At 33.3% G+C, this 26,929-nt stretch overlaps 1 protein-coding gene across 1 annotated transcript in view; it reads right to left on the bottom strand.

The window, feature by feature from the left end:
* The window catches only part of LOC106716866 (protein madd-4), a 251,965-nt gene that overhangs the window by 204,319 nt on the left and 20,717 nt on the right, over nucleotides 1-26,929 (bottom strand). The window contains exon 2 of the mRNA XM_045684300.1: nucleotides 26,157-26,188. The gene's annotated coding sequence lies outside the window, so the exon portion shown is untranslated. The remainder of the gene's footprint in view (nucleotides 1-26,156; nucleotides 26,189-26,929) is intronic.

Here is a 26,929-nt window from a genome sequence, read left to right as displayed (position 1 = left end):
AATACGTCAACCCTTTTATACCGTGACTGGCACCCGTCGCATTTGTGAAATGCAATCTTGAACCAATAAATAATGAAGTACTTATACCGAAAGCATTGTGGTGATACATATTTATGGTGGAACATATAACCACGTTTACGTCAATCAATCGAGGTCGCTCAAAGGGTTAAAACACGTGTTTAACTAAACAATGTCTAACAATATTTTTTGGAGTAACACAGGTAGAGTTTACATAACAAATGAACCCAAATGATCTCAAAGATCAATCCAAATATACCCATAGAGGGTCAGCACAGTATGTATACACATTCAATCCACGTGTTTATAATCTATTCTATCTATTCTTATATATATAAAATGAATTGCTGTTCGTTAGTCTCACTAAAACTCGAGAACGACTGAACGGATTTATCTTATCTTAGTCTTGAAATGTTCATGGAGGTCTAGGGAAGGTTTAAAAGCGAGAAAAATTCATACTGCTGTTAAGTTTTCTTTCCTGCGCGCGGACGGAGTTGCGGGCGACAGCTAGTCAGGTAATATTTTTGTTATGAATTATAATCCCGCAAAAAAGTATTTTCAAACAATACGAAGCCAATATGTAATTTATCTTACAGGGAATGAGGCCGTTGGAAAACATTTTTCAATTAAAACTTCATTAATTTGCTGCGAACAGAACTTTGCTATAAAAAAAACAGCTCGCAATAAGCACTTTTTGAATTCAAACAATTCTTTGTAAGCAGTACTCGCGTAATTTCAACTTTAATTGTAATCAAAAGGCTTCAGAAATATTTCGATCGGAACGAAACGAACACGAATACAGTTTGGGAAAAGTTGAGTATCTTTTGTTAAGGGAATGTATTATTTTCCTTATACGCTGTAGACATTTTGGATTGAGTAAAAATACGTTCAATTGTTCAAGAAATTTCCTTGACAAGAAGTATAAAAATTACGCGTCACTTATTTTATTTTATAACAAAACTAGCTAGTATGGAATAAAAAAAAAAAATAATTAGTAGCCTATATGTTCTTTCAGACTATGTTCAACATTTGTGCCAAATTTCATCAAGACCGATAAAGATATACCTTCGAACAAACATTCGCATTTATATTATTAGTAAGATCATTTATTATCCAGTGCAAATAAGTTTATGCTTACAATATGTTTCTAAAGAAAAAAATGGTTATTGTGAGAAAACTATAAAAGATAGATATATGCTATCGCGGACTTTTATTTAGCACATTTAAAGAGCTACAATTCGCCATACATCATTTTTATGTAGGTCTTATAGTTTAGCCTACGGAAGCGCTAAAAGCAAAAATGTCCCTAATTTTCGCAACAAATTTTGAAGCTATATTCAAAATCTACTAGTCTTCTAGTTATTTAAAAAAAAAACAAAAAAAAGGGACCCATCTGCAAGCACTTCCTTTCGATTAAAATAATTTTTATCAAAATCGGACCACCAGGGGCGGAGATTCGCAGTAACACACATAAAAAAAAAAACAGTCGAATTGATAACCTCCTTCTTTTTGAAGTCGGCTAAAAACACACAATGCATATTCTATATTTTATGTACAATATGAACAATATTACACGACCACGTAATGTTATTGCAAAAGTTTCGCGCATCCCGGAAGTGCAGCGTACCATTTGATTAGCATAAAGACACGCTCATTTCCGGTCTACATTATATTGGATGTTTGCGTTAATAGTACCTTGATATTTTAATTCTAACTTTTACATATGTTTTAAGTCGTATTGTAGTTTAGTAATTGTATTGTAATAATATAAAAATCAGTTATTTTACCTCGAAGAAATGTTTCCACTGCTCAAACAACTGCGCAAAACATGTTGTTATCTTTATTTATTGTACTGAGGGAAAGGGATGAAATTTGATTATTAACGTAAGCCACCGGTACCCATGTACATACTTGTGCATTTGCAGATATGTTGCCTATCTTAAATCGAGAAAGGAAAGCATAGAAACGGGATATTTCTCCTGCCTATGAGCCTTCTTCAAATCCTCCTTCCTTTCTCATAATTTACAATAGAAGGGTGGGAAGGTTAAGAGGACCACAATGACGCCTCTGGTACGCATACTCTTAAAACGAAATGCGGAATAACTTCCACCTGACGCCTGTCTTCTGTGGTCGTGGTAGTGTACCGGTCGACCAGGCAAATTCATGCATCAGATGTCGTTATTGCGAGCTCTACCACTATTCAAACATATTTTTATATAAGTCTTTGTAGTGTCTATGCATAATTTCAAAATGATTGTGTATTCAAAACTTTAAATAATAATTAACGATAAAGCATAACAAATAAGGTTATATAATTTTAAAATTAAAATATACGCTACTCAAAACGTTGTAAGTAAAAAAACATCAAGTGAATATGTAATTTGTTTTGCATAAAAAAATGTCAAAACCGTTACAAGATTTTATGAGCTACAATAAAGGCAAATGTTCTCTTCAAACGATTGTTTTGGCAATCCATCTTAAAGCGTGGGCAATAAAAGGCACTGTACCTATACACTTCAGTACGCTGAAACGAATAAAAAGTTGGAAATGAGAAATACGTTTTCAGTTTTACTGACTTTTGTATAAGAATACGCTTAACGTTTTGATAACTTTATAATATTGAAACATTGTTAGTTTTTAGAATTAAAATTACATTTAAGAATTCTTAAACTTAATTTTTAAGAATGTTAAATGAAAAAAATTAGCGCTAAAAGTGAAAAAAAAAAACGTTGGTAGTTGCCGCAATTGATAATAAAAAAAAATTCAAATAAAAAATCAGGAATAAGGTTGTATTGTACATATCATTTTTATTAATATACTAGCTGTCGCCGACGACTCTGTCTGCGCTACATTAAAAAAACAACTTAATAAGTAGCCTATTTGTTCTTACAGACTATATCGTATATATGTGCCTAATTTCATCAAGATACGTTGAATCGATGCAGAGATACCTTCAAACAAGCATCCATCCATCCATCCAACTAAACATTCGCATTTATAATATTAGTAAGATATAAATTAAATTCAATTGTTTAATTAAATTAAAAAATGTATCTAAAACAATAAAATACTTAATTTTAATTACTAAACGCTCAGTTAAAACAACCAGATAGAAGTTTTACCCAAACATGCCTGAAAGCTCCAGCTTTCACAATAAGCTCCCGCAGCGCTGCAATTAAGTGAACGTATTAACTGAACAAGTTCATTGTAAATAGATACAAAGTTATCTTTCAAACTTCTTAAGACATTGCGGAGTGAATTTAAGCATTTCAGGAATAAAGATGACTTATCGTGGGTTTCTAAGACCTAAATTTCTGTATGAAAAATATCGTCATCCCTATAATTATCTTTGACAAAACAGAGGTAACATAAATATGTTTTAAACGGAGATTTAGGTCTTAGAAACTTTTATTAAATCAAAGTATTTCTTTATCTACACTAAGAAGAATCAAATTTTGCTAATCAGCGCCATCTAATATCTGTATTGACGTAAAATATTAGCCAGTTTATTTAGTTTTAAAATTGAGAGAAAAACAAAATTGTCTGACATCTTAGTCAGGATAGATCAACTCAAATGGACTGGTCACATGATGCGAGACACAAGAGGAAAATGGAGCAGGACGGTAACAGAATGGTATCAGAGAGATGGGAAAAGGGCTAGAGGTCGGCAGCCTCTTAGATGGGACGACGACATAAAGATGGCAGCCGGCCCATATTAGAGGAGAGTCGCCCAAGACAGAAAATAATGTAAATGTTTAGAGAAGGCCTATGCCAAGAGGCACACTGAGATTAAGGACATTTTATAATTTTTTTATTACGTGTATATTTGAAAAAAATTCAGTATAAAGGGCTATATTATTATTATTATTTAGTTATAAAATTAAATAAAATAAAGAATAACAGAAATTGAAATACAACTTCATGAAATTATTGTTTTGAACTGTGGCAACCCTTAATAGAGAATACGAATGTTCGAGTTTTTTTTTATTCCAAAAGAATAATTGGCAAGATTCAAATTTGAAAGGACACAAAAGCTAAGTGTACAGCGGGCGGAAAATATTTATCGTTCTGCAGTAACGAGACTGCAGTTGTAAATCTCACGGCACGGAAACTCGTCTCGTGCAATTTTAATTGGCGCACCCCTAGCTTCGCACTCTTAAACCCCATTTCCACAAGCACGACTAGTCGATCACTACACCCATTATTTTTGGCGATGAAGTCCGCAGCAGAATTTTATTGCACGAATGGCTCAACCGATGCAATACCACGATTTCACAGAAGACAGGCGTGAAGTTAAATTATTTCGACAGATAAGTGTAAGTGCTGGAGACTCTCTTATCCTCTTTCCATTTCGATTTGATTTCCATATGTATCCCAAAGGAAAGGGAAATGTTTTTTTACTGTACATTACTATTTGTCAACGTAACTAATTTGTGCAAGAAAATGTCGTCTTTAAAGTGACCAATGTTTCTCTACTCTGACTGTTGCGACCGCCAAAAAAGCGCTTATTTGTCCAGTGGAAATGGGGTCTTAGCGTCCTTTGTGCTGCACAGGACGTGGCGTATCTAGGATACTGTTATCACAACATCTTCAAGACAATCTTTTATTCAGGATCTCTTAGAAATATCCAATTAGAGATCTGTATAGTGTGCCGTATACTTTTTGTTAAAAGTCTTTTTCCCGACTAACATGTGAGTATGTTTGTATGTCCATTCTATTTTGACCTAAGGCTTTAACAAATTTTGAAATGCGAAGTGTGTTTTTTTTATATCATAAGGTGGCAAGCAAGCGACCACCTGATTCGCTGAAATAGTGACGCGACTGCTGCCCACAGAGATTCGCAATTGGAGATGCGTTTGCATACTTTTAATTAACAGTGGTGGGGATGCACAGAAAGAGAATATTTCCTCTTCCCCATCCCATTCTCATCCTCTCCTTTATAAGAAAAGGTTGGGAAGGGAAAGAGGACTAAAATTATGCCTTAGGCAACACACTCATCAGACGAAACGCGGAATTACTTCCACTTCACGCCTGTATTCTTTGTGGTCGTGGTATTTCACCGGGCGAGCCTATTCGTGCATCCGATGTTTTTGCTGGCGTCTACCACTGTTTCAATGAGTGTTCAAGATAGTATCGTTTTAAAAATTTGTACATTTCTAATTACACTTCTGGTTTCCTGTAACTTAAAAAAAAAACAATTTAAAATATATTTTAACATCAGTTTAGGCGATGAATTTAATGCTTACATAACAATAATAATGTTTAAATCAAGCTGTTAACAGAACACTTGTATTAAATTATCCCAATCGATTTATGTTAATCAATCGATTTAAATGCGTCATTTAATCGATTCCGCTGATTGATAGAGGCGGTTCGAATTATTTAAACATCAATTAATTACTGTAATTCGTGTTGACGGACGTTATCGATTGCCCTCTGCCTGCTTGTGAGGGCAATTCTAACAGGTCTATAATTTTGACACGATTTCGTAGAGTCGTCTCGATAAATTACGTTCGATGTTATTCATTATTGGGAACCAGGCTACTGGTTATAATTCGTCACCTGCTTAGTTGCATGTTATGTTAAATTAGAAAAGTTCTGGCAACAAATATGTTAAAAGTATAAAAAGTTGTTTGTGAATAAATTAAATGTAATATGTAAAATAAATTAAATTAAAATGTGAATAAATTGGGATTTTCACTAACATACTTCCATAGTCAGAATATGACACAATACTTTTTTTCATATAATTTGGTAAGCTTTATCATCGGATGTGTATCAAATACTGGTCACCCAAGACTCCGTCCGCGCGGAATTTAAAAAAAACTTAATAAGTAGCCTATGTGTTCTTCCAGACTATGTTCTACATCTGTGCCAAATTTCATTAAGATCCGTTGAACCGTTCGGGAGATACCTTCAAACAAACATCCATACATCTAAACATTCGCATTTATAATATTATAAGATTAGATGAATAAATCCACACCGTTTAAAAGCAACATTAATCTTCGGTTTCTGAGACCAACATCTTTTAAAACATATTGTCATCACTGTTTTATTAAGACTAGCTTTTACCCGCGACTCCGTTCGCGCGGAATAAAAAATAGAAAACGAGGTAAAAATTATCCTATGTCCTTTTCCTGGTTCTAAGCTACCTGCCCACCAATTTTCAGTCAAATCGATTCAGCCGTTCTTGAGTTATAAATAGTGTAACTAACACAACTTTCTTTTATATATATATATACTAGCTTTTACCCGCGACTCCGTCCGCGCGGAACAAAACAATAGAAAACGGGGTAAAAATTATCCTATGTCCGTTTCCTGGTTCTAAGCTACTTGCCCACCAATTTTCAGTCAAATCGATCCAGCCGTTCTTGAGTTATAAATAGTGTAACTAACACGACTTTCTTTTATATATATAGATAATGACAGGGATGACGTTATATTTTATACAAAGATATTGGTCTCAGAAACCAACAGTAAGATGATCTTATTATTTCCTCATATCGTTTTACAAAAAAATACCATCCACAACAAAATAACAGTTAACAATATTGGGGAAACCGGTTAAGCTCTGAACTGATACAAACTGACGTCGAAATTTATAATCGTTCGCTGCAGTTAAATGTTATAAATTGCAGGCGCTACAAACACTAAACATGTCCCCGACACTTAATATATGGTAATTAGCTAACGACCAGTTACTACTAATTAGATTACTTTTGAATCTGGTTTAAAAGAAACAAATTATTTTAAACTTTTTCTTTATTAGCAGGTGTAAGATATTTTTGAACGATTTTAGTATTTTGCGTTGTTAAAATAATTATAACAAGTTTATTTAATACATACTTGAGTGTTTGATAGACAACATACTGAGAATTAGAGAATTTAAGGATGCACTTTAATGAAGGTTATTATGAAAAATCTTCACTAAGGAACTTCTTAAATGACGCAAGTCTTTGTGTAACAAATAAATTACAAACTTACTGTATTAAAATAGTCGTATATTAAAACCTCTTTGGTATTCAGTTAAAAATAAAACGATTGTATTTGTAGCAATTGAAAGGAGAATCGGTTGCTTAAATTTATTTACGTCTAGAACTGTTTTTAGTTTGACATGTCTCTGTTTTAATTTAATGTACATTCTAAAGTTAATTTATTTACCCTTCAAAAAAGGAATTCAAAAACTTGAGAGGTGTCAAGGGACACCCGGATGGAACGAAGTTCCTTTCAATTAATTAGTGAAGGAACCAATGTTTATTCTATGAATAAAAAACTTAAGTCTTCACAAGAAGTACATTTTATTTCTATGAATTTTCGTTATATATTGTCACGTCGTTGCCATGGTGAAGTAGCGCTCATTCGTCTATAGCAAAATGTGTCGTGACAACTTTTCGTAAGAATTTTTTCCGTCTAGCCCCCTTTCACAACGCGCGATAAGGAACTTCGTTCCAAAAAATTGCGTTTGAAAGGGAACGTCTGTCTCTTCTGTATATTAAGTTAACTTTCAGCTTTTTTATTATTCATCACATCCAAGTAAATGCCTTCCTCTGGTTTTGCTTATGTCCATGGGTGGCGCTGATCACCTTGTTGTTCCTCTTTCCTTCGTCTTATAAAAAAGTAACACCGCTACCACACAGCTATTGAATTGTAAAAAGCTTGTATCAATATACAGTAAAAAAAACAAGTCATCAAATGTTTAAAATGACCTCGATAAAGATTATAAAAAAAAATCTCTATCGAGAAAATGACAAAAGTTTTAAATACAAGACAACAATGGCGACTTTATTACTACGGAACAAATATTAATTATTAACAAACTCTCCGACAGGAGATTTTTCAATTCGCGAGAGAGAAATTTGCGACGTACAAAATGGACGAAGTTGACATTCGGGGCTCGATGAAAACTTGGGCAATAATGTTGATGTGTGGTCATAGTGCTCGCGGGCGAAATTTTAATCTTATTTATATTATATTTTCTTTTCTTTTGTTAGATTTTATTTATAACTAGTTGTCGCCCGTGACTCTATCCGCGCGGAATTAAAAAAAACTTAATAAGTAGACTATGTATTTTTCCAGACTTTATTCTACATCTGTGCTAAATTTCATCAAGATCCGTTGAGACGTTACGGAGATGTCTTCAAACATTCATCCATCTAAACATTCACATCTATATATTCACATCTATATATTCACATCTTCTATATATATAAAAGAAAGTCGTGTTAGTTACACTATTTATAACTCAAGAACGGCTGAATCGATTTGACTGAAAATTGGTGGGCAGGTAGCTTTGAACCAGGAAATGGACATAGGATAATTATTACCCAGTTTTCTATTTTTTTCCGCGCGGACGGAGTCGCGGGTAAAAGCTAGTTTATAATATTAATAAGATAACTGCATTACTACGATCCCATCTGGTCATGATGTAGTCACAAGATGGTTCTCGTTAATAATTGCCTATAAACTATACTCTTGAAGACACCATCTTAATTGGACTCAAACACTGACAATAGCGACATATTTCACAATATACCAAGATTGAAATTAAAATTTCCACAAGCCTACAAGTCTGTAACAAACCTAATACAACTTGAGTACAAGCAATTAAAGTTCTTAAAGCTCGTTCTAGAAATTCCCGAGAGAGTCTTGAGGCTTGACATCGTCCGGGTTATGTTTTCCTTTAACACAAGTAGACGTATGACAAAAGATGTTTACCTTCTAAATTTAAATTAGACTAAGTTTCTATGTTGTTTTGTTTTGAAATTGCTTCGTTAATTAACTGTTCTTGAGTATGTTTATGTTAAAGAAGTTTGCATTCGATATATTGAGCCTCCATGTGTACAATTCATTTAAAACATACAAGCTAGTATAATTCGTTTCGGAGATTTCATATTATGACGTAATAAACTTTTAAAACTAAAGTCAAAAATTATCTTTGATTCGTAATTCAATATTAAAATATTCCATTAAAGTTTTTACAAACTAAAAAACAAAACAAAATAAACAAACTCATCACAAAGTTATAGACACGGGTTAGGTGACAGCATTTTTCTGTCAGTTCCCGAAAAGTCTAAACTTTGATTCTCGCGAATAAGGAAAGAGCGAACGAAAAGTTTTCCAATAAAAAGTCTCATAATGGCCATCCGTGATGTCCCAGTACTGAGTACTAGGGTTGTCAAATCGTAGTCTTATTAGGGTTGCGATGTTATCTTAGTCTTAGTGTTGCCTATATAGTTTTAGTCATGTAGAAAGCATGTTTTAATTTTTTGTTAGTATTTAGGACTAAATAGTTTAAACCGCTAATTACATTTGTTAATAAAATGTAGTTTAAAAAATTAATTTTAATAAAATTCATAAAAAAATAATCGTATAAATTTTCCATACGAATTACAAAATTTAGAAATGTTGTCATGCGAAAAGATTTGCAGCTGACAACGTAGCTGTTGCGGTAACTCCGGCCCCGTGGTTGGTGTTGCCGCAACATATTTTTTACAAGACTGTTTTTGACTTAAGAATAATGAATAAATATTAAGAAGAAAATAAAAGAAAAATAAATGTCCAAAAAAAGGTTGCGCTGTGCGCACTGGCCACTCAAACCCGGAGCCGGTTTTGCCGCAACACTAGGATTTGAAGAAAAAGTTAATTGACAGTTAGGAAAATTTAAAAAAATAAATTGAAATATTTAACAAGATTAGCATCAGCTTTTCCTAAAACCAGTCGAGACTATACCCGTCCCATCACTATTAAGAAACAATAGTCTCAGTTCGCATTTTGTAAAACTTTGAACTCGCTCCTTCTTATATCTCCATAAAATGAAACAAGTTGACAGTATTTTATTAAACCGTCTCCAACCTTTAAGTAGAAGCGTCTTGGTTTAACTATACTTTTATTAAACAGTTCGGATTGACAGGGGCACTGCCAACCCCATAAATCGAACTACACTTATTTGTAGTACTTATATCTGATAATAGCTGTCGCCCGTGACTCCGTCCACTCGGAATGAATTTAAAAATTAATTAGTAACCTATGTGTTCTTCCAGACTACGTTCTACATATAATATGGGAAATTTCATCAAGATCCGTTGAGCCGTTCTTGAGATACCTTCAAACAAACATCCATCTATCCATCCAAACATTTGCATTTATAATATTAGTAAGATAATTCTTAAGATTTAGTATTATTTAGAAAATTATCAAAGACTTTTAAAAGCAATAAAAAAGAAACAAACAAAGTAATAAAACATTTCTTTTGTTTATCAAGAGCCCATTGTTATGTTCTAACATCTTACATTACAATAACTTCCACCCGCTTTCCTATAAGAGGTTAGACAAGCCCTTATCTAAACGCGAACATAAAGTTTACTACGAACCATAGCACCCTTATAAAACACCCTTACTGTCTAAAAGAATACATCCTTCAATACAAGCTACGTTGCCTCACGTTTTTCCCATCCTATATACAAGATTAAACTTATTTTACCTTCAAGGCATTCTGAATTTAATCGTGTAGACGTAAAGTTCATTTTGCAAGTCTACCCTAATGATGTTAAGGTGGGAAACACTGGTATAAAATTAAAGATATCTGAAGGAGAGTATTTAAGATGGTGCGCTCAATTGGAGGACCTATTGATTTTTACTTGTTCGAACAATTTTATTACGCACCTTTAGGCTTGAATTTATAGAGGACGCTGTGTTTGAAGGATTGTTTATTTAGTTCTCTTATTTTAGTTTTACTATCTATTAATTCTTAAGTTAACAAATAAAACTGCATGCTTTAAATCTCTTAACAATAGATAAAAAAATACATGTTTTAATTTAAAAAAAAACACTCGGAAATTCTACTACGAGATATGTCCTATGTAGGACTTTATTTACACTACCCAATGAATATGTATTTGATTTTTAAAATAATTAAAAAAATAACTTTATAATTCTAAGTAACTAAAGTATAAAGTACAAACAACCAACTTAAAATCTTCATTGTATTACATTCGAAAAGCGAAAGTTCCCAGCTTAAATATTCCAAAGCTATATTTTATTCAAACGAAAGGTATATGAGAGCCTAATTTATATTTTATCCTGTAGCCAGTGGGAAGGGGATTCCCCCGTCGAAGATGAATTTAAGAATCATTGGGACGAAGGAAATCTGGAATCATGAATATTTTTATTTAACACCCTCTGATACACACAGTAAGTAAAGGTTGATACAGTTAAGGAATTAAATTTGCTTCCCACTTAGGATCTAATACAGTACAGTAAACTGTCGCTACAAATACTTATGTATCTTGCTATGGTAATATATATATATAGTCAGAAAGTCGTGTTAGTTACACTATTTATTGTATAACTCTAGAACGGCTGAATCGATTTGACTGAAAATTGGTGGGCAGGTAGCTTAGAACCAAGAAACGGACATAGGATAATTTTAACCCCGTTTTCTATTATTTATTCCGCGCGGACGAAGTCGCGGGTAAAAGCTAGTATTTCAATAAAGGGTTGGAAATATATGTCCTAGACTACTACGTAGCTAGTGTCGTCGATAAAACAAAACATGTGCGTTAGTAAAATTCATTTGATGATTGTTCAGTTCAAACTAATATGACATTTTCAATCTGTAGAGTTAACTACATAATCCACATCGCCGAGAACCACAAAGAATGGAGAACCCTTCGCGAGATGGTCAAGAGAATATTAAATAATAACTGTTTTGTAATATAATAATATAATGTGCAAATACACTACCATGTACACATGATCCAAAAAACATTGATTATAACTTAACGTAACATACATTTTATCTTAAAAAAGTAGTTACGTAATCTGTCAAAAACATTTATACCACTTTATACAAGAAAATATTCAATCTTTTTAAATAAGCACTTCCAAATACTTCGAAATTCGACAGCACTCAATCCAGTTTGACATAAAAAATGCGAGAACTTATTTTTATAATAGAAATTCTATATAAAAAGCACGTTTTCAATTAAAAATTCCCTAAAATAAATGTATTTTACCTTTCATCCTTTTCAAAATTCGTTTTGAAATTCTTTTGATGTTCAAAAACCTCTATAACCCTGTCTATTTACTATTGAAAAGCAAAAAAGGGGTGAAAGCAAAAGGGGAAAATTCAAAACGAAAAATAACCCCCCCCCCCTTTATTCAAAAGTAAGGTAGGGTCTAATTCATTATTTATAGCTTTACCACAGACGAGGCCCGACGCAGAGGACTTTACAATATGTCAGTAAAAAAAGAAAAACTCGTCGAAATGCAAACGTATTTTAAATCAAATAATAATTGAATAACCAATTCGAAATTTCTTCCTTTAATTGTATTCCATCCAATATACCAGTACTTAAACTTCATAAACTTTTATTACGATCGAAAATAAGTCGTATTTCTTACGTGTACAAAAGGGTAAAAATCGTGACCAGACATTAACATTTTGATCAAAGACAACATTGTTTCGGATGTTAATATTGCGAAAAGAATTATCTTTCAAATCTCAGCATTAATGCATATGAAGCTCAGTGTATTTTTTAAACTGTATAAAGCGTGGATATACAGTGGACTCCGTTCACATCACATCACATCATCAGCTCACTATACGTCCCCACCGAGAGGCTCGGAGCCTACCACAAGATAGGGGTGACTAGGCCATAGTCAACCACACTGGCCAAGTGCGGGTTGGTTGCATCACGATGTTTTCCTTCACCGTAAGAACGTCGGATAAATGTACATATGTAAATCGAAAATCGAAAAACACATTGGTACATGGCGGGATTCGAACCCAGGACCTGCAGATTGCAAGTCAAGTGCTTAACCCATGAGCCACCGACGCTCCGGACTGCGTTCGCGATGTTATAATTACAGAAAAATATTTTTCATCAATTCAACAAATTTCATTCAAATATATAACCAATAAGGGTCCAATTAATAACTTTGATCAAAAAAAGTCCTCTGAAGTTGGTTTATAGACGATAATTTTACGTAATACTTTGGCCGTTCGTGCCTCTCTATAGCTTGTTCCGCACTCTCGCATACAGAAACATGAAAATAAGTTATGTATTTTTGTGCGTACAGCCGTTGTTCATCATGACGTTATCACGTCAAAAAACACCTAAGTTACTTCCACTGAATACCTCATAATCTTACTAATAATGTTAAATGCGAATGTTTGCATGGATGGATGGCTGGTTATTTGAAAGCATCTCCAGAACAACTCAAAGGATTTTGATTAAATTTGGCATATATATAAATCATAGTCTGGAAGAACACATAGACAACTTATTATGTTTTTTTTTTTAATTCCACGCGAACGGAGTCGCGGGCGACCACTAGTAATACATAGTGTTGGATACGTTATTACTATGTTTAACTATTTTAGTGGAACCTTTACAGTTTTAATGCGTGTAAGACATTAAAACGATTTATCATAAATGTCCACTCTACCTATTAGTAATAGTTAATCTTGTCCCTTCTATTTTATCTTGTTCGAATGTCTTTGTTTTTGAAACGAATATTATTATAACATTGTATATACAAATCTATAATGTTGCCAGATAATAAATTGAAATTGTGACAAATAAGGAAATATTTTTTTCCTTATTTATTTTCTATATCAATATCTGTCGAGCGAGCGGAAGATTATTAGATCTGATAAATAGTATTTCCGTGCTCTTGTAATACCCACTTATGTAAACACTTGAAATAAATGGTCATTCCTTCCTTTTCGTCCTTAGCGAAAACCAATTATCCATCCCTATCTTTACCCGTTAAATATTTCTCATAATAGCTGTCTACTTTTTTGCGCAGTTCGAATTTGTGAACAAAGAAAAATAAATTTAATTGTGAAAGTGTTAAAGATCATTTTTGAGTGCAAGATCTTATAGCTTGTTCCTTTTCGGTGTATTATGATATATTGAAGGGGAAAATGTTTTTCTTAAGTAGACCTTTCCTTGAAACTCCATAGCATTTCCATAACTCACTTCCTACAATGTTTTTTCCCAACTATTTTTAGTATAAAATATAATGAACTTGGTACAAAGTATATTTTTTTTACTTATTGGGCTTTGAAGAGGGAAGTGTGCCACGACCATTCCATTTAGAAAATAATCTCTGCCTACGCATCTATTTTAAAGGCACTAGAAGTTGCATTAACCATTTAAGAATACATTTGCGAATGATTGAATTAAAAAAAATATATCATAAGGTGGCAAACGAGCAAGCGGTCACATGAATACGCCTAAATAGCGAAGCGACCGCTGCCCATAGACATCCGTGATTGCAGATGCTTTGCCTACCTGTAATCGACAGAAGAGGGGACGCACAGAAACAGAATATATTCGCTTCATATGCGTCCCCTCGATCGTCAAATCTATTTCCCTTTCCAGTCCTATCCTTATAAGATAAGAGTGAGAAGGGAAGGAGGACTAAAATTAGTCCTAAAATAGCTAATGTTAGCATTAGTTATTATTATAGTCTGTAATTAAAGGAAATGTTTCCTTTGGTTGCAAATTTGAATCAATATTCATTAATGATACATTTGTTCGGAGCCGCTTTACTCACGCGAAAGCGATAAATTCTCACCAAACATTATGAACTAAATCGATTCATTCGTTCGCAAACAACTTGATTTATTCATGAAATAAAAACTGAAATTAGAAAAGTTTCCTTTTTATGATATACGAGTAAAAATATTACTTCAAATAAACAAAAATTTTTAATAACTATTGACAAATCAAATTTTACTAATATTATAAATGCGAAAGTTTAGATAGACGGATGTTTGTTTGAAGGTATCTCCGGAACGTCTAAACGGATCTTGATGAAATTTGGCACAGATGTAGAACATAGTCTGGTAGAACACATAGGCTACTTATAAAGATTATTTTTTTAATTACACTCGGACGGAGTCGGCGACGAATTTTGGAAATAAATAATAGTTCAAATAGTTTTATTGTAAGTTTCCTTAACTTAAGACATCGTAAATTTTGAAATCTTTATTATTTAAATAGGCTTTCGAATAATGTGATTCGTTTTGACTTAAACATATTATTTATTCTAGAATTGACAAAGTTTTGTATTCTAGTAAACTTACACTTTCTGCTATTTATAAAATTCTGTGTAATCTTAAAAGTAATATTTTTACTTTGATATAAAATCAGTCGTCTACGAGAAACGTAGCACCCTGCTACGACTAGCAGCTACGCAGAAAAGGAAAAAGGTTTTTAAGAAAAAAATATTCCTTTTAGTGGAAGAAATGAAAGAACAGAAATAACGCGTAGAACACAAGTGGTAACGCTCACTTGTTTGCTACGAAATGAGGCCTCGAGAGAATAATACTGTTCTCTTTTACGAGAATTCGGTAACTTGAGTTATGATAAGTACAAAAAAATGTAGTTCGAAATTTAAAATTGGAATTAACTTGGTTACGTCATCAGAATTTTTAAAGCTTTCATTAAATTTATTTAAAAGCTTTGTATCACAATGTTACATGACTATATTGTATATTGCAGTGTGTTTCTATTCTATTGTCATGTCACTTGAATATATATATATATATATATATATATATATATATATATATATATATATATATATATATATCATACTAGCTGTCGCTTTTTTTAATCGCGACTTCGTCCGCAATTAAAAAAAACTTAATAACGGTATGAAAAATAGATAGTAGCCGATTCTCAGACCTATTGAATATGAATATAAAATTTCATAACAATCGGTCAAACCGTTTCGGAAGAGTACGGTAACTAACATTGTGACATGGAAATTTTATATATAAGACTAGCTGTCGCCCGCGACTCCGTCCGCGAGCAGTTCAAAAAACTAAATGGGGGGGTATGAAAAATAGATATTGGCCGATTCTCAGACCTACTCACTACTAATATGCTCACAAAATTTCATGAGAATCGATCAAGCCGTTTCGGAGGAGTACGGGAACGAACATTGTGACACGAGAATTTTATATTAAAGATTTTATAGGTAAGAAAAAATTAATTGTATCACTCCAAAAATACATTATATTAGTTAAAACGTGTTTAACCCTTTTATTGATTGATCGTCGGTGATTGATATTATGAACGTTAATGTGGTTATAAAAAGTATGTTTTACCCTTAAACTTGTATCATCAAAACTGTTCCTTTATAACTTTGAAACACTGTCCAATTTTTTGTGTGGTAAGGCCCTAAATTTATGTAAAAGATCCCTAATCGTTACGTAGGTAAGTTCAATTTTCTTATTAAGAGAGAGTACTGTTAGAGTGAAACAATAAAATCATTTAATGCGTAACATTTCACGAAACTGCAGGCCGTAGCAAAACAGGCGGCTTTCGGAGTTTTGCCAGACTACATAATTTATGCTTCGGACAATGAGTCAGCACTACTAAGGGTGGGGCACCACTGTCAGAGATAACGGATTTTATAGTAAAGTAAGCAATTTTTTATTATTATCATCGCTATTTATTACTTACTAGCTTTTACCCGCGACTTCGTCCGCGCGGAATAAAAAAAATGCACACAAGATAAAAAAGTTCCTATGTCCGTCTCCTAGTTCTAAGCTACCTTCCCATAAATTTTCAGCTAAATCAGTTCGACCGATCTTGAGTTATAAATAGTGTAACTAACACGACTTTCTTTTATATATATAGATTTAGCACGAAAAAAGTGATCAACACTTCACCTTTTCGTTATTTTTATTTTGCTTTATTCTGAAACCGTAGAACCTATTCTACAAATTTTATTGACATTATTATATTATTAAAAACACAATATGTTTTACTGATGTTATGAGAGTAGAAATTCGCCATCAGATCATTTCCTTGTTTATTTTCTTTGCTCGCTAACAGTCGGGACACGCCGCGACACGATACAAAACGCACTGACGTTAAAAGCGGGGACCCACTAGGACATATACAAAACGCACTTTAGCAAACAAGCTAGTGATTAGTATACAATCGCGAACCCCGGGGATACCTCAAAGGATACCTTTGACCATAGAAAATCGGACTAGGCAAACTAGTACTAAATAATTGTTTCGATTCAAAATATAATTTACTTTTTGTAGAAACGTATATTGAAAAACATAACAAACAAAAATGTGTAAAACCTCTTTGAACATACGGTAAAGATTATACATGAGCAAATTATTCTGAGATTTACGAAAAATTGAAATGTCTTTATAAGTATATTTAACTAGTTCAAAAATTAACACACTTACAAAAGCAAGGTTAGAATTTTTTTTTCGTTGTCAATTGACAGAGGGGGAATATACACTTGACTAGTCCTGTCTCTTAAAAGTCAAAGAAGGATACTAATCTAGATGAGTACCAAATGGAGTCTGCAAAATTGATACTTATTTTAAATTACTCTCGTTGCCGCAATTCTTCTTGTAACATATTTCTTAAACTGTTTATTATTCTTTGTAAGATGCTATTAAGATGTGAAATGCTGTATTCTCAATGCGTACAAAATACCGCAGTAAGAACATATGAATTAATCTATAATTGCAAAAAGTAATACGTAAAATGCTATAACACAATATTTAAAAGAAAAAAAAATAATTTGAATTTTAGCCTTCAACCATTAGATTAAAATATAACAGTAGGCTGTCGCTACTTAATGTAAATTAGCCCTCGTAGGTGCTTTTTTATAACGCGTTAAAAAGCTCACATATAGAACAAATGCATTTCCAAGGAACCTGTTTATTAGCCGACTTCAAAAAGAAGGAGGTTGTCTATTCGACTGTATTTTTTTTTTGTGTGTTACACCGAAACACCGCCTCTGGTGGTGCTATTTTGATAAAGAATATTTTAATCGAAAGAAAGTGCTTGCAGATGGGTGCCATTTTTTTATTTTTTTTTAACAGCAACTCTTTTGAAACGCGACGCATTTTGGAATCGTAATGACGCAATTTGAATGCTGGATGAAAGGAACAAGGGTGATTTTAAAGCATTTGTCAATCAAAAGTCGCTAAAGCCGAGTATTAATATTTTAGTTTATTGTGCAAAATTTAAAAAATTAAAACATCTATCTATTACGAGTTAAAATCAACATCTTGTTATCAATTTTACAAAGAGTCTCTTACTTCTTACTAATATTATAAATGCTAATGTTTAGATAAATGGATGGATGGATACTATTAGCTGTTAGTTCCAAAACGGTTAAAAATTTAGCACAGATATATACTGTTTGGAATAGCGCACAAAACCACGCGCAAAATTAATTAAAAATAATCGGTTCCTATATTTAATACTAGCTTTTTCCCGCGACTCCGTCCGCGCGGAATAAAAAAAAAAAAGAAAACGGGGTAAAAATTATCCTATGTTCGTTTCCTGGTTCTAAGCTACCTGCCCACCAATTTTCAGTCAATTCGATTCAGCCGTTCTTGAGTTATAAATAGTGTAACTAACACGACTTTCTTTTATATATATAGATTATCGTAATAGTTTACCCAATTTACAAATATATAGATCTAGAAAAATAACTGTGAAATACGATGTAACATAGTACGTAATCATATCAAACAATGTTCCTTCCCCAATCTAAGACATTACCAATTGATTTTTCCTTGATAAAATACATCGGACAATGTCTTTCGATAGTAGGTGTTCACTCGGGCGGAACTATTCCATATAATGGCCCTGTTTAGATTGAACTCGTATATTGTATCGATTAGAAAAAGGTCTATTTCCATGTTCGTTGTTGTATAAGATAAGTCTTGGTAAATGAAGCGAACATCGAATTAATTTCTTTAGTTTACTCAAAATAAATTTATAAAAAAAAAAATCAGAAAATTCTCACAATCTATTTTTTTGTATATCATAAGGTGGCAAACGAGCAAACGACCACCTGGGTTCGCCACAGTAGCGAGGCGACCGTTGCCCATAGACATCCGCAAATGCAGACGCGTTGCCTACCTTTAATCAACGGAGAAGGGGACGCACAAAAAAAGAATATTTCTCCTTCCTATGCATCCCCTCTTCCGCCAAATCCACTTCCCCTTCCCATCCTTTCCTAATAAGAAAAGGGTGGGAAGGCAAAGAGGACTAAAATTAGGCCTCCGGTACCACACTCCTCAGACGAAACGCGGAATTGCTTCCATTTCACGCCTGTTTTCTGTGTCGTTGTGGTATTTCAACTATTGTTGTTGCGGGATCTACCACTGTTGCAAAATCTAACTGTTTAATCTAATCTAATCTGTTTTGTTGTTGTAAATATGGCGATAATAATAAGATCAATTTTATTATTCCTTTTAGATTATCCCTCTTTTAGTGTATAAATATGTAACATTAAGAAACTAAGTTATCAAACTTGAAACAACATCTAATTCAGTTATAACTTAACATCAGAGCCTGTACCTTTAGATAAACTGAAAGCTTTAAACTTATCTCACAACTTTTAAGCTTGAATTAAGTTACTTTTAACTCTTAGACCTGTTATTGTTAAATAGCCGTTAATTTTTAGTAAACGGCTGTATCTTTGCATTGTATAACATTTTTAACAGACTGACAGTAGGATAATATTTTTTATGAGTATATATTTTTATACGAGCCAATCTCAAACTTTTTAACTACAGAACCCTAGATTCTAAATTTGATTTTTCTTCGCCCCAGAATAATCAAACACCATTTTATATTTTTTCACGTTGTTTGTTCAGTTAACATCCTAACTTTTTGAACGTAATATTAAACTTTTGACAGATTTGTCCTTTAGAATCTTTTAGTACCGTTTTAGTATTTTATTAATTATGATCAGTACCTTGTGGACTCTAGAAAGACTCCGCAGAGCACACTGAGTAACGTCAGTTTTTATTATCAGGGCCGGCGTCAGGGGTGGGCACGACTGAGCACGGCTGAGCGGCCGCTCAGAGCACTGAACTGTAAAAGGCGCTACAGGTCTGCGAACCTCTGTGAGACTGTGTAGTGTCATAGCCCTGTCCAAAGAGGGGGGAGAGTTAAAGGGGGATCGCTATAGAAATCTCGTTTAAGGCGCTAGTAGAGTTAACCTGATTGTTTGAATAAAAGTTTGCAATTTAATATAGACAGAATTTGAATCATAATTATCAACTAACCATATGTTTCCTACGGAAATATCTGTATAAAAACATATTTATCTATCTCATTCGCATTAAAAAAATAGAGTACTATATGTTTTTCCCTGTTGCTTCGCTTACGCAAAATCTTATTTAATTCGATTGAAACAAAAGAATCAATTTAAACTCCAAATCGTTAATTTCTCGAAAACGATTTTTTCACTAATTAGAAGCAGAAAAAAAGGTTAAAAGATGTCAAAATAGTCCTCACCTTTTTCAATTTAATTTGTCAGTCAAGGCGTTCGTTTGGTCACAGCCAAAATACGAAGCTTTGATGTAGATACAAAACGAAATTGGAATGTAATTAGATTTACCGTCAGTTAGAAAAATATCCAAGAATAAAGAATTGAAATTTTTATTTCTGAAGTTTACTGTATTTCAAATAATAATGGGCTTGAACCCGCGCCATATTGTGATGTCATTCCTCTAATTTATATATTCATTGATATAATACTCATATTATAAATACGAATGTTTTAATGTATGGATGGATGTTTGTTACAAGGTATCTCCAAAACGGCTGCATAGATCTGGCTGAAATTGGCATAGATGTAAATCATAGTCTGGAAGAACACATAGACTAGTAACAAAGTTTTTTTTTAATTCCGCACGGACAGAGTCGCGTGCGACAACTAGTTTTATATGAAAATTATCTATAGCAATCCTATAACTGTTAGTTCCGTTTTCGTTTAAAAAAACAAAAAGTAATCGTTATGTTAATGTTCAGTGCGGAATAAAACATTCTGCCAAAGAGGTGGCATACTGGCAACCAAGACCTTTGCCTTTTTAGATTAAAAAAAAGTAAGAGAATCGCGCGGGAAGTGTTAATAACGAGATATAGGAGTGAACAAAGTTTGATTGAAATAATTATTGTAGATACGTAAATAGTTTTAATATAAGATTATACCACCAAAATAAAAGATTTATTGGTTGCCGTGCTGATGTTATCATAAATTGATATAGTTAGTGAATATTAAATAAATTTTTCTTACAACCTCGATATATCACTTAAGGGTGAGAACATTAATGAAATTTGCCGGCCATATCCCACCCTAGGGGTGGATGTCGACGCGCTCGCGTACCAACGAAACAAAATTGATTTCTTCCAAGTAAATACGAAAAACGATTAAATTTATATGCATTAAAATTGTATAGGTAAACCAATTTATTTGTTGGAATTATTTTAAGTGATTAAATCACTATTTAAATTAAAGATTTTATTTATTTCTATTAAAAAATAAGTATTTTTTTGCTCCTAATTGGAGGTGAACTTGCCTTATCATGGCCTAGGGCTGCCTTTTTTTTATAGGATAAGGGGGCAAGCGAGCAACGGACCGAAATTTATTTGATCCGACGCCCATGGACATCCGCAACGCCAGAGGAATCGCAGATGCGTTGCCGGCCTTTAAGGAAGGTATACACTCTTTTCTTGAAGGTCCCTAAGTCGTAACTGTTTGGAAATACCGCCGAGGACAGAGTATTCCACAACGCGGCTGTGCAAGGTAGAAAGTTTCGTGAAAACCTCGTCGTTGTGGAATGCCACCCAGAAAGAAAAGAAAAGAAATTTCTTTGTTTGTTCCAATGTATGTGAGAGAAAAACACGACTCTCGCCCCCCATCTGTTAAACCCCTGTTGGGGTTCGTTGCAACATTTCGTTAACAACAATTCCTCTTGAAGAAAATTGTTGTGTGAGTTTGAAAGAAACGCCACTATGAGAATTTCAATTGTGTATTTCTCGAAGAAATTATTTCTTCTCTCGCTTTGTTTGTTTATGATTTTATTGTTACTCGCCTTCTTATCTTTCTGCTAACAAATATTTCTCATCCGTATTATTTCACAATATTAAAGTTATGATTATAAGTTTCCACTAAAAAAAAAAACATATAATCTTACTATATTTAAGGCTAATGATTAGAATATCATAATATTGTTCTTTTAGAGGGTCGGTATATGTTCTACTCTTCCATACATGTGTCGAGTCCCTGACGGCCCGGTTAGGCGAAGAACACCGTGGAGTTTAGTGTATATACTGGCCTAAATCCCAAGGCCAGGAGTCCCACACAAAGCCGTCCCTGCTCTCCCCGCAGCTCGGACGAAGTACGCAAATGCATTCCCAGCGTTAACAAAATAAAAACTTCCATACATCTCTAACGTCTTCACTTTGTTTCTATACTTCTTGTTTATGTGTCCATCTTATTATCTATTGATCATGTTAATAAAATTGGAGTGTCTTTAATATCGAAAAAAAATATTTCGTACATATGGTTTACGTAGCTGACAAATGAAAATGTTTGTTTCTCTGTACGTCCATTCGCAATGTCGAGTTTGTTCCAGTAAACTGTTTCGGTATTCGACTAGAACGATTTTCACGGGACATGTACGGGTGATACACGCGGGAATATTATAGTCTACTTTTTTAAAATTCTGCACTGATAGACGCGGGCGACCGCTAGTATAGAAATCTAACTAAAAATGAATAGATAATATGCTCTTGTGACCGAGTCTGCGTGTGGCAGGATGTAAAAAAAACATAAAGATATTATCAAACCGGACACAATCAATCAAAAACTTGTATATTAATTTAAAATTTGATGTTATGCGCTTTCAACCGGTTCGATTGTTAATTTACTTCTTGTTAAAATGCAATTAAATTTCAATTTATGATTGTTGTGTATCAAATGCTTAAAAACACTTGACTTGCAATCTGCAGGTCCAGGGTTCGAATCCCGCCATGTACCAATGTGTTTTTTCGATTTTCGATTTACATATGTACATTTATCTGACGTTCTTACGGTGAAGGAAAACATTGTGATGCAACCTGCACATATCTGAGAAGAATTCAATATGTGTGAAGTCAACCCGCACTTGGCCAGCGTGGTTGACTATGACCTAGTCACCCCTAACTTGGGGTAGGCTCCGAGCCCCTCAGTGGGGACGTATAGTGAGCTGATGATGAAAGAATGAATGAATGAAATGCTTAAATAAAGTGCTATAAACTTTTCTGACCCTGTGATGGAGGCGCTATAATTGCGGTTAAATTAAGTAAATAACACAAAAGACAAGACAAGACAGTTATCAGACAACAATCTTGGAACACTTTTTTTGTCTGCTATTGAGCTATTGTAATTTGACTTATGACCACCGGGTCAGATAAGTTTGTCGATCTACATATATGTTGCTATGACAAATTTTCGATCCAATAGCATTTCTCCGAAATATGTAGGAAATAAACATCCTCAACTGTATTTAATACTACAATAGAATTTCTTTATTTTCTTTACACATCAGAAATAAAGCATTCCTCGAGCGACTTTCAGGAATATGTCTTGGAACATAAATTACCTGTTGAAAACATTTTTACACTTGCCGTCATAAATACTAGTCTTTATTACTTCACGTACGGAGAGCTCTTTGTTGTTTTTCTTAAGTTCCTCAGATGAGATTTATCTTTATAAATCTTATTTGAGGGTAGCTGGCTTAGGGGTTAAGTACTTGAATTGTAATCTACAGGTTCGGGATTCAAATACTGCCATGTACTAATGAGTTTGTCGATTTAAATATGTACATTTATCCAACGTACTGTACATATTTACTAAGAAATTGAAAGATATGCGTAAAATCAACCAACCAGCAATGGGCCAGCGTGTTTGATTAGTCACTAGTCACCTAGTCACTCCTGACTTAGGTTAACCTGTGACGATTAAACTTTTATTAACATTGAAAATCAATAATACATTTTTTTTCGCGGTCAGTCAATAAATGGTTATATAGTGGTGCCCCTCGGTGTGAAAAATTTATAATAAGAGCGCCTAAGTCACCATTTAGTGACTCTGTACGAGTATGAGTCAATTTGACTATATTTTTTTTTCAATATACAACATTTGAACCAGTTTTCCCCATTTAAATTTTTGATTTAATTAAAATAGGTCAAATGATTTGACTCACTTGAATTTAAAACTAGAGTAAAAAATATGTTACAACGAATTTTGCTTTAATATATTAAAACGTTTAGTGTTATTTTTAGAGCAATATTTACGTAACAATTCGTAAAGTCAATGTAATAAGAGTGTATTTGACACATTAATACGCTGCCATTTGACCCGAGGCCCGCCAGAGGGCGTTAATTATGTGCGCGGCCGCTAATAAAATATTATGGTTTTTTTTTTATTTCATCACAAATGTAAATTGAGTTTGATCCATTATAAAATCCAATTTGTTATTATAATTTAGTCGGGTTAAATATTCAAACATTGCCGGCTATGATAGGTTGCCAACGGAACGATGAAACATTTTAAGGCAAGTTAAATTCTAATTGCCTCGAAATGTTGCATTTTATTTTTTGTTTATTTTTTTATTTAGTTATGACTAATATAAATTATTTAGTATACTATTAATTATTTGGTATATTGTTGTACTACTTGTGGCCCACGAATCCGTCCGCGCGGTATTAAAAAAATACAATAAGTAGCCTATGTGTTCTTCTAGACTATGATCTACATCTATGCCAAATTTCATCGAGATCTGTTGAGCCGTTCTAGAGATACCTTTAAACAAACATCCATCAATCTATCTATCTATCTATCCATCCATCCATTCAGATTATTTTCTGTAATAATAATTTTTTAAACATATAAAAATGTATACAAAAACATTTTTAAATTTAAAAATAAATCGTAAAAAAGACGACGAAAACGTTCCCAATATTAATGACAGTAAGTTTACGAGCAGAGCTAATGCAGATTTTTCCGAACACAAACTCCGAAGGCCCCAGACATTATAACATCATTAGAAAGAGTTTTTACGCTTCTTTTACGACTAAGGCGGTTGTAAAAGTTGCCGGCCTTCTGCTAATTTCTTAATAACTTTAACATAACGGATCTTCGGAAAGTAATTATCATATTAAATAGCAATTAACTTAAACACGTACAAACTGACAAGGTATTATATTTTATCATCATCAGCTAAAAGACGTCCCCACTGAGGGGCTCGAAGCCTACCCTAAGTTAGGGGTGACTAGGTCATAGTCAACTATAGCCAAGTGCTGGTTGACTTCACACATATCATTGCATTTCTCAGATATGTGCATCACGATGTTTTCTTTCACCGTAAGAACGTCGAATAAATGTACATATGTAAATCGAAAATCACATTGATACATGGCGGGATTCGAACCCAAGACGTGCAGATTGCAAGACAAGTGCTTAACCCCTGAGCCACAGACTCTCTTTATATTATATTTTATAAATAAATCAAATTTTAGAGACCAGAGGACTATGGCAATGGAAAAAACAGATCTATTGTTTAGAGGACAATCAAAGTAAAAAATAAATAAGATATTATTCGATATTAAGCATCCATTACAAAGTTCGGCAGTTAGAAGTTACTTACGTTCCAGTTTTTTTCATCGCTTTCGCGTTTGTGTGCTGTAATCTTAAATAAAACTTGGAACGTGTAATAGACAGCACTTGAGCGCCTAGTTAAAAATGTTTAGAAGTAAGTTGCGGTCTTGTTAACCACTTGAACACAACTTAAACTTATCCGAGGCTATTTACTTCGCGAAGTAAAGAAAATCGATAGAAAAACTTCTCAACGTTTATACGGATGCAGTTTATTTTATGTTAGTTAAATTTACTACTAATTAAATTAATATAAGCTAAGTGTTAATAAACTGAAATTTACTTTTCTTGGGCTAGAATAATTCACACATCATTGTTTGTTTGTTTTTAAAAGTCCCAGCTGAAAATCAGCGCAGGGACCGTAAAGTGTGTCTTTCTTTACGGTTCTTTCTTTTTACCTTTCTTTCTTTCTAAATACGCTCAAGACTAATTAAAATTATTAAAGGTAATTTATTTATCTAGACATATTTTATTAAACTAAAAATTCTCTACCTTTCTCTACATCTTTCTCTTTAATACATGCCTTCAGCCCATACTTCTTAATTTACTCCCTATATGTTTTATAAAGATATTTTGGTCTCAGAAACTCACAGTTAGTAGTAAAAATTTAAAGCTATGTTAAAAAAATAACTTACCAGTAATTCAATAAGTACGAATAACCCTTTACCTGTAAACAATTAATTTACATCAATATAATTTAAAAAAATCATACTTTATTGTTAACCAAGCAATCAAATCTAGATCTAGTTAAATAATTAGTATGTATAAAGCTAATTCTAGAACAGAACTACTACAATGTCTTACGGCTTTCCTTCTGTGAACTATAACAATGAAACGACAGAGTATCCGCATTCCATCCCCGCATTGTCACATGACAACATCAGGTGGCAATCAATAGACAAGATAAATGGTTGTGGGCAGTGATAAATCTTTTCCATGTGTATACGTGACGTAGAAATATCGTCAGCTATCAATTCATTGATGCGGAAATTCTATACGTACTGTCATAGTACTTTTAATTAAGTTTTCTAACTAACATAGAGGGTTAGGATACAATTTGCCTCGATACTAGTACACCTTTATCGTTACTTTAAATATCTACTTTTAAAATAAACTAGCTTTTACCCGCGACTCCGTCCGCGCGGAATAAAAAAAAATGCACACGAGATAAAAAAGATTCCTATGTCCGTCTCCTAGTTCTAAGCTACCTCCCGATCAATATTCAGCTAAATCAGTTCGACCGATCTTGAGTTATAAATAGTGTAACTAACACGACTTTCTTTTATATATATAGATAGCTTTTAGCCGCGACTCCGTCCGCGTGGAATAAAAAAAAATGCACACAAGATAAAAAAGGTTCCTATGTCCGTTTCCTAGTTCTAAGCTACCTCCCGATCAATATTCAGCT

The sequence above is a fragment of the Papilio machaon genome, chromosome 25, assembly GCF_912999745.1.
Source record: "Papilio machaon chromosome 25, ilPapMach1.1, whole genome shotgun sequence".
Taxonomy (NCBI): domain Eukaryota; kingdom Metazoa; phylum Arthropoda; class Insecta; order Lepidoptera; family Papilionidae; genus Papilio; species Papilio machaon.
The sequence above is the reverse complement of the archived record's forward strand: the minus strand, read 5'-3'. Positions and strand labels throughout refer to the sequence as shown.